General features: G+C 42.3%; 1 protein-coding gene across 1 annotated transcript in view; it reads right to left on the bottom strand.

Moving 5' to 3' along the window:
* Positions 1-13,708, bottom strand: part of LOC111251196 (uncharacterized) — an 85,960-nt gene that overhangs the window by 61,400 nt on the left and 10,852 nt on the right. Inside the window, exon 3 of the transcript XR_015328525.1 lies at positions 9,805-10,548. The gene's annotated coding sequence lies outside the window, so the exon portion shown is untranslated. The remainder of the gene's footprint in view (positions 1-9,804; positions 10,549-13,708) is intronic.

The following is a 13,708-nucleotide window of genomic DNA, read 5'->3' as shown; positions in this document are numbered from 1 at the left end:
TATATATATATAGATAGATAGATAGATAGATAGATAGAGGGGGCGAGAGAGAGAGCTTTCGCAAAACTTCCATATTTGAGCAGATTGATTTGATTTAGCATTTATATATGGTGGCTAGCTATTTGTAGCTTGCCAGTGGTAATGGTGGTAAAGTCGCCGTGCGTCAAGCAGATTAGCGGTCGCATCAGTGCACATCGACGCATACAAAACAAGTAGCACGAACTAGCTTACAATCGCCGGCCGCGGCCCATTTTGGCCCGGCTGTTGAATTGTATGTTGGGTCGCGCCTTCGTATGCCTTCATCATCTTATATTTCGTACACACACACAAACACATATTGGCCGATTCATATAATTGTATTCGTTATTTAGCATATCAACTACACCCACGCACGAACGAAGCTTCAGCTTCCACCCTGACTATGGTCTTCCACTGTAGTGATGTTGCTGCGTTCGTTTTGCGTTGTCCACGAGCGGCAACGGAAACTACGACAGGCCTGTCGGGATGGTAAATAACCAGTAAACCTGGGGCAAATCTGTTCGCGCTCCCAGGACGAACACGCCGCTCGACTGCTATTGCCGCAGATGTGTCATTCTCTTAACACAAATTATCATGTAAGCTCCACATTTTATTTATTATACAGTTTACAACAGTCACAGTTGCTATTGATGCTGCTGAAGTGCCAGTTCACACATGTGCATGTAGTGAAGGCTTCAGCTGATTTCGATTTAACGACATTAAATAGATGCGGTAAGAAACGAACGAATCATATTTTATTGTGCTTTAGCCGCTAATTTATTTATCTTCAATTGCTCCTTTTCCTCATAAAAGGACTCAAGGATGGTACAGAGGTAATAAGGCCTCTAACCAGAAAAGAGCACCGAGTTTTTATTTTAATAAAATTATTGAGAACAACTTGCTTGCATCCACAGATTTGTAATATTATCAGCAAATTCTAAGGAAGTCTCCTTGATAATAGCCTAGGCGTGGCTTGCGTAACTGATCATATAACAAGTACAATGAACGTTTACGGTACAGGAATAAGAGCACGCGATCCCGTACGCTCTTAGTCGTATTTGTACGAAGAACGCAATGGAAATTTGTTTCGAACAATGCTTCTACAGCGGATACTAACTACATCAACGTACCTTTATCGCCCTCGTTCTATTTGAGAATCTAGCGCATTATATAATTGATACGCGTCTATGTATATTTAAGCTAAGAATATTTGTTGTGAAACATTGTCGCACCACGTCATCGTGAATAGGAACTTTCTTCGCTACACGAAGGCTCAACGCATCACGACGTCGTTTAGGGGAACAAAAAGGATTCCTGGGCCTCGTAATGGATATTACACAACGCACGGCCTACTCCAGAGGTTTCAGATTTAACTAAAAATGGGCCGATTTTATTCTTTGGTGGCTAAATTTGTTTACGAATGCTTTGCGCGCAAATGGAATGCCCTCAACGTCAGACAGAAAACCTCTGAGTCGGAAAAATCCAATAAATGCAATTGTTGCCATTTTCTCTCTAAGTTATGTCAGAAACAGAGTAGCAAGTCGTCCTGTGCCTTCGGTGACAAAAGGACACCGTTTTAGCTAACCATACTCAGCTGGAATAACAACTTAATAGCCTAAACTTGAATCCTGTACGTTAGAGTGTGATTGAGCCAGGGTCCTACAAATCTAAGCACGTTGATTAGCTCACTATCGCCACTAAAAAAGCACCACCAACGAAAACTTCGGCTTGAATAGATAGAAGTTATGGTATCGAGCAAGCACGTGCGTCAGCGATATCCCTGTCAGCGTACGCATCAACTGCCATCCAAAAATGTACTTTGATCCATTATAGATGCAGCCTAAAAACAAAGCTACCACTTATAAGGCTTGCAAATACAGATAGAGGAGTCGGCAATAAATTCGTAGATATAACACACGGAGGACAGGCTGACAGGTTCCGTGAAAAGGTCTCGCATCACTAAAGCGATCCTGACACTGTGTTCTTGGAATTAAAGCAATCTGATTTGATCTGCTCCTTTTAGGGGAAATGCCGGTGAATATGAGACCACTTCTTCGTCACTTTTGTGCATTTCTATAATTCTGAATTGCTGAAAATTCAATAAATTTCTATGGAGTTACTGGCTGACGACAAAGCTATATACGGAACAGCTTCTATTACTAATAATTACGGAGCTCATGGCAAGATCAGCAGCAATGAATCCATAGAGTACTGAAGCGGTGTCCTTGTACAGGCTAAATAAACAGGTCATAGAAGTGTTTACTAGGACTTTAGCGCCGACTGAGTGTGTACGATCTCAGCGCCTAGTTCAATACTGAGATGCGTGTGTACCGATCGTCCATGCGTGAAACCATCGATTTGTCCAACTATAGCGGCTGGCGTTGTTTATACTTCTTTGATTTTTTTATGAATGAATGATTGCGGCGCCCGTTGTAAAACTGGAACTATGCTACAGCGCCATGACGGGTGGGTAGGACTAGAATGGCCCATGTTACGTCGCTGTCATCATCAATGTCCGGTCCGAGGAGAGACATCTTCCAATAATTATCGTTGTCGTCATCGTCAATGCTGTCGCTATCGAAAAAGAAAAAGCCAGACGAAGGCTGAGGGTCGAGAAGCGGACTTTGCCGCGTTCGGCCTTCACTCGGCAGAAGTAGATGCGCAGAAGAGGACAGAAGCGGCAACGACGACGACGACAACAACAACTACAATGACAGCAACAACAATAGTCGTGATAAATTCTGTTTGGGTTAACAACAACTCATTGAAAAAGGTCCTCGTCGGTAATAAGCTTGAAATTAGCAACGTGTGAAATATGTACCATTTTCGAAGCGCTACACGTTTTTTGGTAGTGGAAAAATATATGTAACGATAAAATTGGGAAACAGATCAACGACGCAATAAACCATAGAGTAGATATACATCGTTCTGCTGATTCTTTCTATACAAACGCTAAGGTGACGTACAACAATAAATTTTCGTCGACATTGACAATAATGTAAGCGTTTTTGGCGCCAACATTCAAATATTGACCTAATCCGATGCGAGCTTCGCTTATACTGTTTGATCCTACGGCTGAGCTGCATTTCATTGAGAGGCTGTAGCTGTTACTACTGCCGCTCCCGTAGTAACAACACGTTGAAGATGCTGATATTGTCGCTGGGCAAGACGATGATGATGATGAAGTTGTTGCTGCTACTGCTGGGTATGGTAGTGGCAAAGACATCGGTTCGCGAGTAGCGACGGCAGCAAAGACGCTGGTAGCAATAATAGAAATGATGATTGTGATTGTGGTGACTCAGTGGTGATGATAGTGGTAGTCGTGCGTCTCACTGATTCATCGGCCTCTAACGGCTGTTGGGTCTGTCACTAAATGACGGACGGTCTGTCGCGACAGTGCGGCGGCGACAGCAGCGGCGGCGGCGGCGGCGGCGGCAGCAGCTGTAATAATAGCAGTATCCGAGTCAGCGCGGTAGTGACGGCGGACACTTAGGCAAGCAAACATTGTAGCGTAGCTTCATGTACGCCCTATCCGGGGCCCTGTCTTGTCCATTCATCATCTCCTTGCCTTGTTGATCTGTTCGAAGAATTATATTTCATTACTTTTGTTCGACCATTATCAAACGTCAGCATTAGCGACGGCAACAGCGGCGGCGGTACACACGTCCATAACGCATCAACTCTTCCAAAACGGGCGCGCGGGAAGAGGGGAGAGCGCAGAATCAGCCCGACGAAACGGTACAACGATGGCGACCACGACGACAGAACAGCGGGTATGTCCGTCGTTGTCTTGGAAAAAAATTGCCTCCCACGATCGTACACGACCATTTTGTATTTGGGTGTACACACACATGTACATAAATAGAGATTCCACTACTCGGGCCCTTGACATATATAGGATGATGTTACTCGCGAATGCGTGTTGTATACAATGGAAAGTTCCCTGCATACTCTGCATTCACCATCTGTTTGTCAGTTAGTCTTTCACTCACGTTGCCTGAGCGACTATCTTTGCTCATACTTTTGTCTATAAAAAAATACGTCCAGTGACCTACGGTGTTTTTAGACCATATTCATTGGTCTGACGGGTGTGACTGTTACCTATCCACAAAGGTGGTTAAATGAAGTTGACTGAAAACAACATTGAACTACCGTGCAGCTCATCTGAATCATATCACCAATCGCTCTATATAGGGTACTTATTAGTCATTGAAGCTTGTACAGTTAAACGTATTCTCTGAAGATCTGCATCGTATGCGTGCCTATACGCTGAATCTGGCTATGACCATTTCGATTCCAAGCTGGTAATACGGTTACCGTATTGATCATTCTGGTGCTTTTTGGGTTAAACGAGTATCATTTTAATACTTATATAGACTGACGCAAAAGAAGGTGTGGCTTCAACGAAGGCGGGTTTACAGTGAAGCAGCAAGCTGCCTCCCTAGTGATTATTGCTGAGTCACTTTTGCCTCGAACGCGCGGAAACACGCGCGGCAAAAACTGAGACAAACATGAGGAAATGATAATATGTTTCCTGTAAATGGTGACCAATCGCTAATCAATGGCACAAGAGCTGTATAAATAAAGGATCTATCGAAAGCCGTTTTGAGCCGAACAGGCTTGCCAAAGTCGTATCTTCAAATATTGGACTCCCTGTTCATCTCCGGAATCTATTGCCAACATAGATAACCATAGAAAATTTGCAAAGCCTTCAATAATAGTGGATAAACTGTAGCGGCAAGTTGTGACTCAGCATTAGTCCAGTAATTAATCGGTTATACTGGCGACAAAATCGGGAAGCAGCTTCTTCCTGAAGTGTTCTGTGTGTGTCTACGACTGAACAGGTACTATGTTCCTAATATCTTTCAAGCGAGAGACCCTTTAACCGTCCTGTCCATGATACTACGACAAACGTCACTTCTCGGTTAGTTCTTGTTACAGCGCTACCTTTACAAGCCAATTACGCCGATACGGCAACGCTTAGCAACGGCTGCTACAGTATCTGATATGGTTTTCATTGACGACGTAGTGACCTACCCGCAGTTTCTATCGCGTTCCTGGTATTCCTCGTCATAGGGATAATAGCAGACCGGTCGGTCAGTCAGTCAGTCAGTCAGTCGGTTGGCCGACAGGCCAATGTGTGAGCCTGCAACACAAGTGGCCGAGCGTGACAGAACACTTAATGTACGTTCATCTGCTGGGAGGAGGATTCCGCTCATTGTATCGTTCGTATTACACAATAACAATACATATATATTACGTATGCATTATGCACATGTGCTGTACTGCATCGTACTCTACTTGGCCCACAGATATTTACACAGTAGATCAGACCGGAGACTTCATCAAGTTTGAAAACGGACTATGCAGCGTACGAAGCTGTCCTGAGTCGAGTTGAGCTGTTGTCCTAAATCATGAGAAGGTTCCATTTGCCTAATGTGAACGTCGAATGCAGTCATTGGTGTAAAATATGTAGATAATAGATTTAAGAGTGATTCGCGCATCAGTTGGCTATTCAGCGTCCGTACGATTGTGGTTAGTCTTCGAAGCTGGCCGTATACGTTCTGTGATTTCAAAAGCGCCTTTTATCATTGCAGAAAAAGATTTTTCCTGCTTACAATGATCTTCTTTAGTCTCGCATTGTACGCAGAAGCACGACCGAAGCAAAAATATACTGCCTCACAACTATGAGCCTGTTAAATCCGACAGAGTCATCGCTTGTTCGTCGTTGTTCAAACTGTGAAGCAAATTTACCATTACGTTACAATATTATTATGATCGTCGACAATTTGTGACTTGTTGAAGAAATGTGTGATTCGTCAGGCGATAACGAGCTAACATCGTGTATGTACTACTACTACTACCACCTCACTTAAAGAATCTGACGAGATCGGGGGAAGAAAAGAACGGGGAAAGGACAAGTCAGGATGAAAGAGTGACGATAGGGGGTAGTCGCTAGGAACATGGTCCAAAGCTACCGACATTCGTCTGCATAGTGAGTCGTATAGGGTTGGCCTTTACGGATGTCCATTCGGCGATCGGCTGTATCAGCACCTCCTTCCCAGTGGCCGCTCCGTCTGCGACTGCTGCAGTTGTCTAGTAGCTGTTTGTGATGAATGCAGCTGCCATCACAAACATTCGCGGGCTGCAGACAGACAGACAGACAGCCAGCCAGCCAGCCAGCCACACTTTGCTGCGCTGCCGTCGCCGCCCGATGCCGTCATTCTATTCCTTCTTTCGTTAGTTCAGGTGATCAGAGTTGTCGTGATTGGTTCAGCCCCCCCTGGGACCGTTTGGACACGAGCCGTTAGCACCTGTGGCTTGTCTGAATGCTGCCGCCTCTACGTGAAAGACTACGTCTGACTACATCGGGTGGCGAGTCCTTTTTCGCTCAACTCGACGTTGGTACCTCACTGCCATCAACAACAAGGCGTTCGAACATACTCATGTCGTGCACGTGATACTAACGGTGGTAACTGGTCACCATAAATGGCGCCTTAACAACACTAAAGTTAACTTGATTATATGTTGTCGAATTTTCCGTATAATTGCACTGGTGAACGAATTACGTCTGGCTTGGCAGAAAAAAGAAGTAGGGTGACATAGAGTAAATATTTATTACAAATAAATGTTTTTTTATTCACCCTTCTAGATAAGAATGTTTTCCTTTTGGGAAAATAAAGATGCACTGGTCAGCGACTAAGAAGAAGGGGTTTCACGCTAAGGATCGAACCAATATTCCGTCAGTCTGTACGTACAGTTAAGTATACAGGCACGCATGCAGCTGAGCTCGACCCTTAATGCACATTTGTGCAGGGAGGGCAATTAGGATTGACGGATGCGTATCGCTGTTGGCCGGCGTTGATGCCTTGAAAATATGACTGTAACATACGAAGCCACAGGCTTTCGTGTATTCCCCAACATATTAGGAGGGTGTACATGTTGTGTCTCATATTTGTTCGAGGTAAGTAAACCATTGAAAACTCCTAAGTATTGTATTCCTGCCCTTCACGCATTTTACGAGGCAAGAAAATGATTGATCGGTAACCTCGATTGAATTACTGATGACTTTGAAGAGTTGAGGAATCTATCGTTACTGTATTGGAACTCAAGTCGGTCATTTGAGCTTTCGACCAGGAACTTGCTCCGACTAGATAACAGTTTCTTATTAAAAAGCCCCTGGGTGTCGGTTGTTGAATTCGTGTATCTTCGTCGAGATACGTTCGTTTGAATGAAGACGCAAAAATTACTGTTAACTTTTGTCGGCTAAAGTTGGACGTAGCTCTTCCGGGCCTTGCTTGAATAAGGCTCGTTACAATGGCGCGCACTCGGTAGTGTCTGACATGAACCGAGCCTATTTTTTTGCGTTTATGTACAAGCTTCCTTATAGCTAAATGGAGAGCAATTATCATCATAAAGAATACAATAGTTGGGCAAAGACGTCTATATAGTAAACTTCTGGTGGGTACACTTGTTATCTTCTCTACAAACGTTTTCGATATTCAATACACACTTCGATCGAGTGGGCCTGCTTATAGAGTATTCTGTTTCATAAGTATGATACCATTATTATATGTTTTAACAATGGTATTGTTTGTTTCTTCTTATATGTTCCGACTTGTCTCGATCTTATTGGCTAAGCACACCCATTGTGACATTATCACGCACGCCAGACTTTTTTTTTTGATAGGTCTCTGTTTTTTCATCAATACGGAGCGTTGTCATCGTTATGAGTAGTACAGAGAGATAGAAATTTCAGCATTTGTTACGCTTCTACCCACTCGGCATATGAACAAATCGGCAGAACGAAGCGATACCAGCAAGCAAATACAAAAGTACAGGAAATTCTGTTTGAACTCATTTTCTGCTGTCACCTGCTCAGAACAGCACAGACTATTCTGCTTGTACACGTTTGTAAGCTATGGGATGTACAGATACGAGTGTGTGTATCATACACGAAATAAATACAATTGATACATTTTGTCTGGATGGTGTTCACCTTTGACGGATACGGTTGAATTACGATGATGCAGAGATCCTTCAAAATCCATACGGGACAAACGATCAGTGTTCAGAAAGGGATGTGAAACTGAAAAGTTTTGACGGATCTGAGCAAATGTTTTAGTCACAGGTTTCCTCTGCTAACTCATTCATATATCCGTGTTGGATTTTCCAGTCTTCCCTGTGTCGTTTTTTTTTTTTTTTCAGAAAACCAGGAAATTTAGCCTAATTACGGATTGACATGTGTTGCTGGTAAAATTTGCTAGATAATATGTCGAAAAGGCTTATTTCTAACGCTCAAGTAGACAGCTATAATTCTGTCAGCTTACGGTGATTTTTAGTGAAACCTAAGCGGGGCTTCTTGCGGGCAAAGTGCTTGATTACCAACTTGCATGCATTTTTCAATGGGCGTAAAAGGAACTTTTAGCTAGCAAGTTGATTGGCTTTTTTTCATATGTATTATGTAAAAAATACTTCGAAAAAAGTGGCGCTTGCAAGGCAGCGTTCCGACGCCACACACAAATCTTTGTATATTTTAGTCATATACGTGTTGCCCACGTGATGGACAGATCTTTCATTACTCCGCGTTTCATATATTGTAACAGTAGGTTGTTCACGCTGTCGATTTGTCTATGGCAAAATAGGATTTCCAATCGTTATTATGACTATTTTGAAAAAATCCTAAAATTTTAGTTAGCAATTTTCTACTTGTGGATGATCAAATGTTCAATACCGTTCGAAAGCTCTTTTTTCTACTTTTTTTTTTTTTTTTTCTTTTTTCTGTAAGACAACTGCAATCTTGTCGATAGCAAAATTTTGGCCTTTCTCTTAGTTCTAGAGATAATTATGTGGACCGTTTTAGAAAGGCTGACGGGTTATTTGGTGTTATCAAGTGGGGACACTATAACTAAGAGATGAAAACCTTCTTGAAAGATAAGATAAGGCGATCACCGATAAATTTTAAACAGCGCGTTCCTCAGGTTGAATATAGCATTTTCACATTTCGCGGCTTATTCAGCACTCTCATTAAAAAAATCTCTCCTCACTGTATCCCATGTTAATTTTGGCAAAATGATAATTAGAATAACAATCATTTGGTGTCTGCGCAATTTATTTATGTCCTGAGTAGCTGAAGTTCCATAGCAATGAGTTTTCGGTAGAATCACCTCGGTGTGCTTTTAGTTCGCATACAGTGAGAACACTAGTGAGTGTTACTAAGCCATATATACGACCCTAGCCCGGATCAAAGTTGAGTTATGAAATAAAAGCTGACTACGGACGATTCCCTGGTTTCATCCGTTCGTTATTATTATGAGCACTGCAGTGTAATACGGTGCCATACACTTCCTTCAAGACCGTCAATGTAAATGATACGCTTTCATACAGACCTCGTTGATTTGCCTAGCTATAGAAACAGCTGTAAAGTATTTTAAAACTATCTAGACGTTTGTAAAGGAGCACCGAAATCGTTGCTGATAAGGTATACATAATGTTTTCGTTTTTCGATCCATATAATTCGACACGACGTACATGTTGGCAACTATCCAAGCTTTCGATATAATGAGCGACCTGGCTATTTGATATCTAATTTCTACTCTCTTAATTTTTACATTACTATCGACAGGAATCCCAGAAGCAATTACCGTGCCGACTGATCCCCAACTCACACCTCGTGACTGCATAAACGCACGTTTCCACATACCTTGTCGGGAGTACACACACATAGGCACAAATATACGTCGAGTCAAATATAACTTTGCGCTTAGCTTCGCCAGCATACTCTACCTAAATTCATAGCGTTGATAGTTGGTCGGGGCACTATAGGTACACATTGGTAATTAAGTCATCACAACCTATCTTGACGGACGTGCTGGTCAGGTGTTACCTGCGCACGCCGAACCTCTTTCTACCTGCTGACGTCGTTTCACGGTAGTAGCAACAGCAGCAGCACTACCTAAAACATTGGTCCTAGTACCTAGCGTTGTACTATATAGAGCCTGCGCACTTTTTTTCCCTCCTCTCACGGCGAGACGTTAAGCTATACAATCACAACACGACGGGCAGCAGCAGCAGCAGCAGCAGCAGGCGTCGAACGTTTTGCATTGAACCCTAAGCATGAACTACTTCATTCTGATGTCCCGCAATGAGATCTTTTCATTGATCAGGAGAGTTTTTTTTTTCTATTTAGGATACCATGGGTTGAATTCGAACCGAAGGACGGGCATCTCAGTCAGACCGTCTCAGGCGGTTCTTGTATGAGCTTGCTTCGACACTTCACTGGGTCACGTTGTCTCACACGGTGGTCCAGGGTATCGTCTTGTTATGATGTCGTTGATATCAGTATTTTGTTCTTGCCGTACGAGAGTTGTATCACGTTAATTAATGGTAGGAAAGAACAACCAAAACTATACGAGATCTGTTGCTTGTCCCATGGTCTGCTTTTACAGGATACCGTTTACGTGCGGTTGCTGTTGATGCGTACTGCTACTATCGTTAACAATAGCTATGTTGCAGCTGACCTTATTGTTGCTGAAATAGATACATCAGTGTAACTTAAGCAAAGTGCAACGCTTTCAAGTTTGAAATTATATTTTTTGTTCGATTTGTTGTGAGCCATTTCCTCATACCTAACAGTGGGACTGCCTACCTTTCATTGCGAGCGACTCGCAAAGGGAACGGATTTACCAAAGTTTTTTTTAACGCGTCTCAACTCGGCAGATTCATTTTATTAAACTTAGTTGAATATAGTACCAACATGTTAATAATAAATAATGTAATAATAATAATAAAAATAACGTTAATAAATAACAAAATGCTGCAACGTTGTTTTAGGAAGTTTTGAAGTAGGCTATTCATTACTGAACGGTAAACAGGTATGGTTTGCGTAGTCCAAGTGATAACTTAGTGAGTAGCGAATTTGCATGTTAGAGATACGTTATGGTGTGGGTTCGAATCCGGGCATTGGCAGACCGACTTTGTCTGGCGCTGGGAGACAGCTCTCTGACAAAATGTCTAAAGGCAATATCGGACGACAAATCGATAGATTGGTCATGACGATTTTGTTCTCTACGAGACCATTATGGGATATCCATAAAGCTAAAATCGAATCCAGTGAAATTTCAGTGGTTTTAAACTAGTTTGATTTTTTACTAAACTGCAGATGGTAAATGTTGTGTGTACGAGCAATGGTCCTTTGTCATTGCGATAACCAACACTCACGCTTATGCCTTTAGTGGTCCTGTTGTTCTCCTTACTACTGTGCTATCGACAAGAATACATCATCATCGCCGTCGCCGTCATCACTAGTATCGGAAATGCCTCATTATCGCCATTAATATCAATGGCACTTAGCGATCGGCCGGTCCATTTCGTCGATTGTGCCACAAGCATTAGCGACCTGATCTGGTCTCCGCGCCGGTTGCTATTGGCCATTGTAGAAGCGTTCGTATTTGATACTATGCGTGTGCCTTTGTTTTGTTGCAGTTGGTAGACATAACTATGAGGTAATCTATCGAGCCATACATACGTATATAAGCGCATGAGCTATACTGTATATTGTTCACTGGCTTCTCCCGGGTTCTTTCTTCTTCGGGCCGAAATCATTTTTGCCCTGCTGGAAATTGTCAGCAGCAGGTGACTCACGCTATTTTCACTGTTCTAAGCAGGGACTCATACATGTGGCGACTGTGAACTTTATCACCAGTGATCTCCTTTCGACAGATGTCACTGCTAAAGAGACTGGTAGAGTTTAAATGTAAACAAAGTATATTATGTCGTCTAGACGATGGCTGAGTTTGAAAAGAGGCTGGCAAATTATTCGTCAGCTGCCATCACGTACGTTGTGTAATAAAATCATCCGTCAGCTTAGAGTATCAGATTGACCCTATTCATTGACGGGCTACTGTAATCTCTATCAGCAGCACTGCTATGCGTTTCTACTCTTTGCTGGTGCCGTGCGCCTGCGCTGGCGTCCGCTTGCCGCGCGATCGGTCGACCCGAACAGGTGCTCAACCCACCGAACAACTGCCATCATCTTAGCGGAACAAAAAATGTACATTATCATTTGGATAGCGGACGGACGGACGGACTGCTGTATTCGTAACAAGGGGATGCAAGTAAACGTATACAACGGCGGCGGCGGCGGCAGGAAGCTCACTCATTCACAAAGATAGAAAGTCAGACAGATCTATAAGCACGGACGACCAGATCAATTGTACGCTGTGGCTGTTACTGCTGCGAATGAACTTCTTCATTACTCAGCCGCTGGTCATATCGATCATACACGCCCAGTATATTGTACAGATCGTAACGGAGGTCATAGCACTTTGCTATCTATTACTACATATTCTTCAATCATACTTGATTTATAAGGTACCGTATTTTGAATTTTAAATATTTTCAAACAACGAGTGCTGATTGTGTTTTTTGAATTCTGCTATAGATGATGAAAATTCCGGCGCGTTACCCATACATTATCCTTAGCTTTTAAACAGTAGAAATACCGCAGACCAGTGAGCAGTACTGTCTAACCTCCTTATACCTGCACGCCCGTTAGCTAACGATCAAAAGACAATTTGCTAAAGTTTGGATCAGATCGATATTTGTAAATATACAAAAAATAATAAAAAGATACGTTTTGAAAACTTGCACTATTATATGTTCTACTGGTGTACTTGTTCTTTAGGTGTCGCATCGACGAACGGAGACTTTAAACAAGGATTAAATTCGAACAGGAAATCTTCTTTTCTTCGTTATGACGCCGTTGTTGTTGTTGTTGAAACGCTGATGTATCAAACGTAAATAATGATCGAATTGTTCGATTTTTTCCTGCTCCTTAATAACTACTAATAGACTTCTAACTCGTATATAGATTAGATGTAGTTAGCACTCGGGACAAAAAAAAGATATAAATATAATTCAAGAATAGAATATTTGAACGATTTTAATGTATGCGTTTGTACTAGAGTATACTGATTTGTTAATAACAAAAATAACTCAAAATAAGCATGGGGAGAATTAATTCACCCGTGTGTTTTGAATCTATGTCTGGGGCGCTAAACCCTCTTGATACAACAAAGGCCAGACTCGGTCTGCATTTACACTACTGAACTAGTTCTAGTAGTTAAAGCATCGAAATCAATTCCCTCTAAATCCTTCTTCATACAGCAAGATATCTTCCCGCTACCGTCACTGTGGTATCGATCGCCATAATACAATCAGTGAAGCTTATTTTGGCCTAGTCATAGACGCACACGTTGCTTCCTTCGTCAAATCAATGAGTGCAGGTATCACAAATAGGATACGTCTAAAGTCGTCTTGAGATTCTTGAAAATGCCTTCCGGTCATAGTTTGAGATTTATTCAGAGTGACAGTTCGTCTGCTCCAGTCTATGTTGATACTAATGCAATGGTCTCTGATGAAATACGCGAACTGCAAAATGTCACGTTTCAATCTCTTGTTAGACCATATTTTCGGTAACAGCTTAAGTGCATGATGTTACGATCTCTGTCTGGTGATAATGACGACGACGATAAGCGCGAACTCAAATGTCTGCTGAAGATGCCACATGTGTCCAGGTATCTATAAACGAAAGATTATCAGTTCTACTCTCTCGGTAGGTAAGTTACTGTTACATTAGAAATAGAAAGTGAGAAAGAGATTGTTAGTCAGCGATAGCTGAAAGGTGTTT

The sequence above is a fragment of the Varroa destructor genome, unplaced genomic scaffold (genome assembly GCF_002443255.2).
Source record: "Varroa destructor unplaced genomic scaffold, Vdes_3.0 BEIS01000005.1, whole genome shotgun sequence".
In the NCBI taxonomy this organism is placed as follows: Eukaryota; Metazoa; Arthropoda; class Arachnida; order Mesostigmata; family Varroidae; genus Varroa; species Varroa destructor.
The sequence above is the reverse complement of the archived record's forward strand: the minus strand, read 5'-3'. Positions and strand labels throughout refer to the sequence as shown.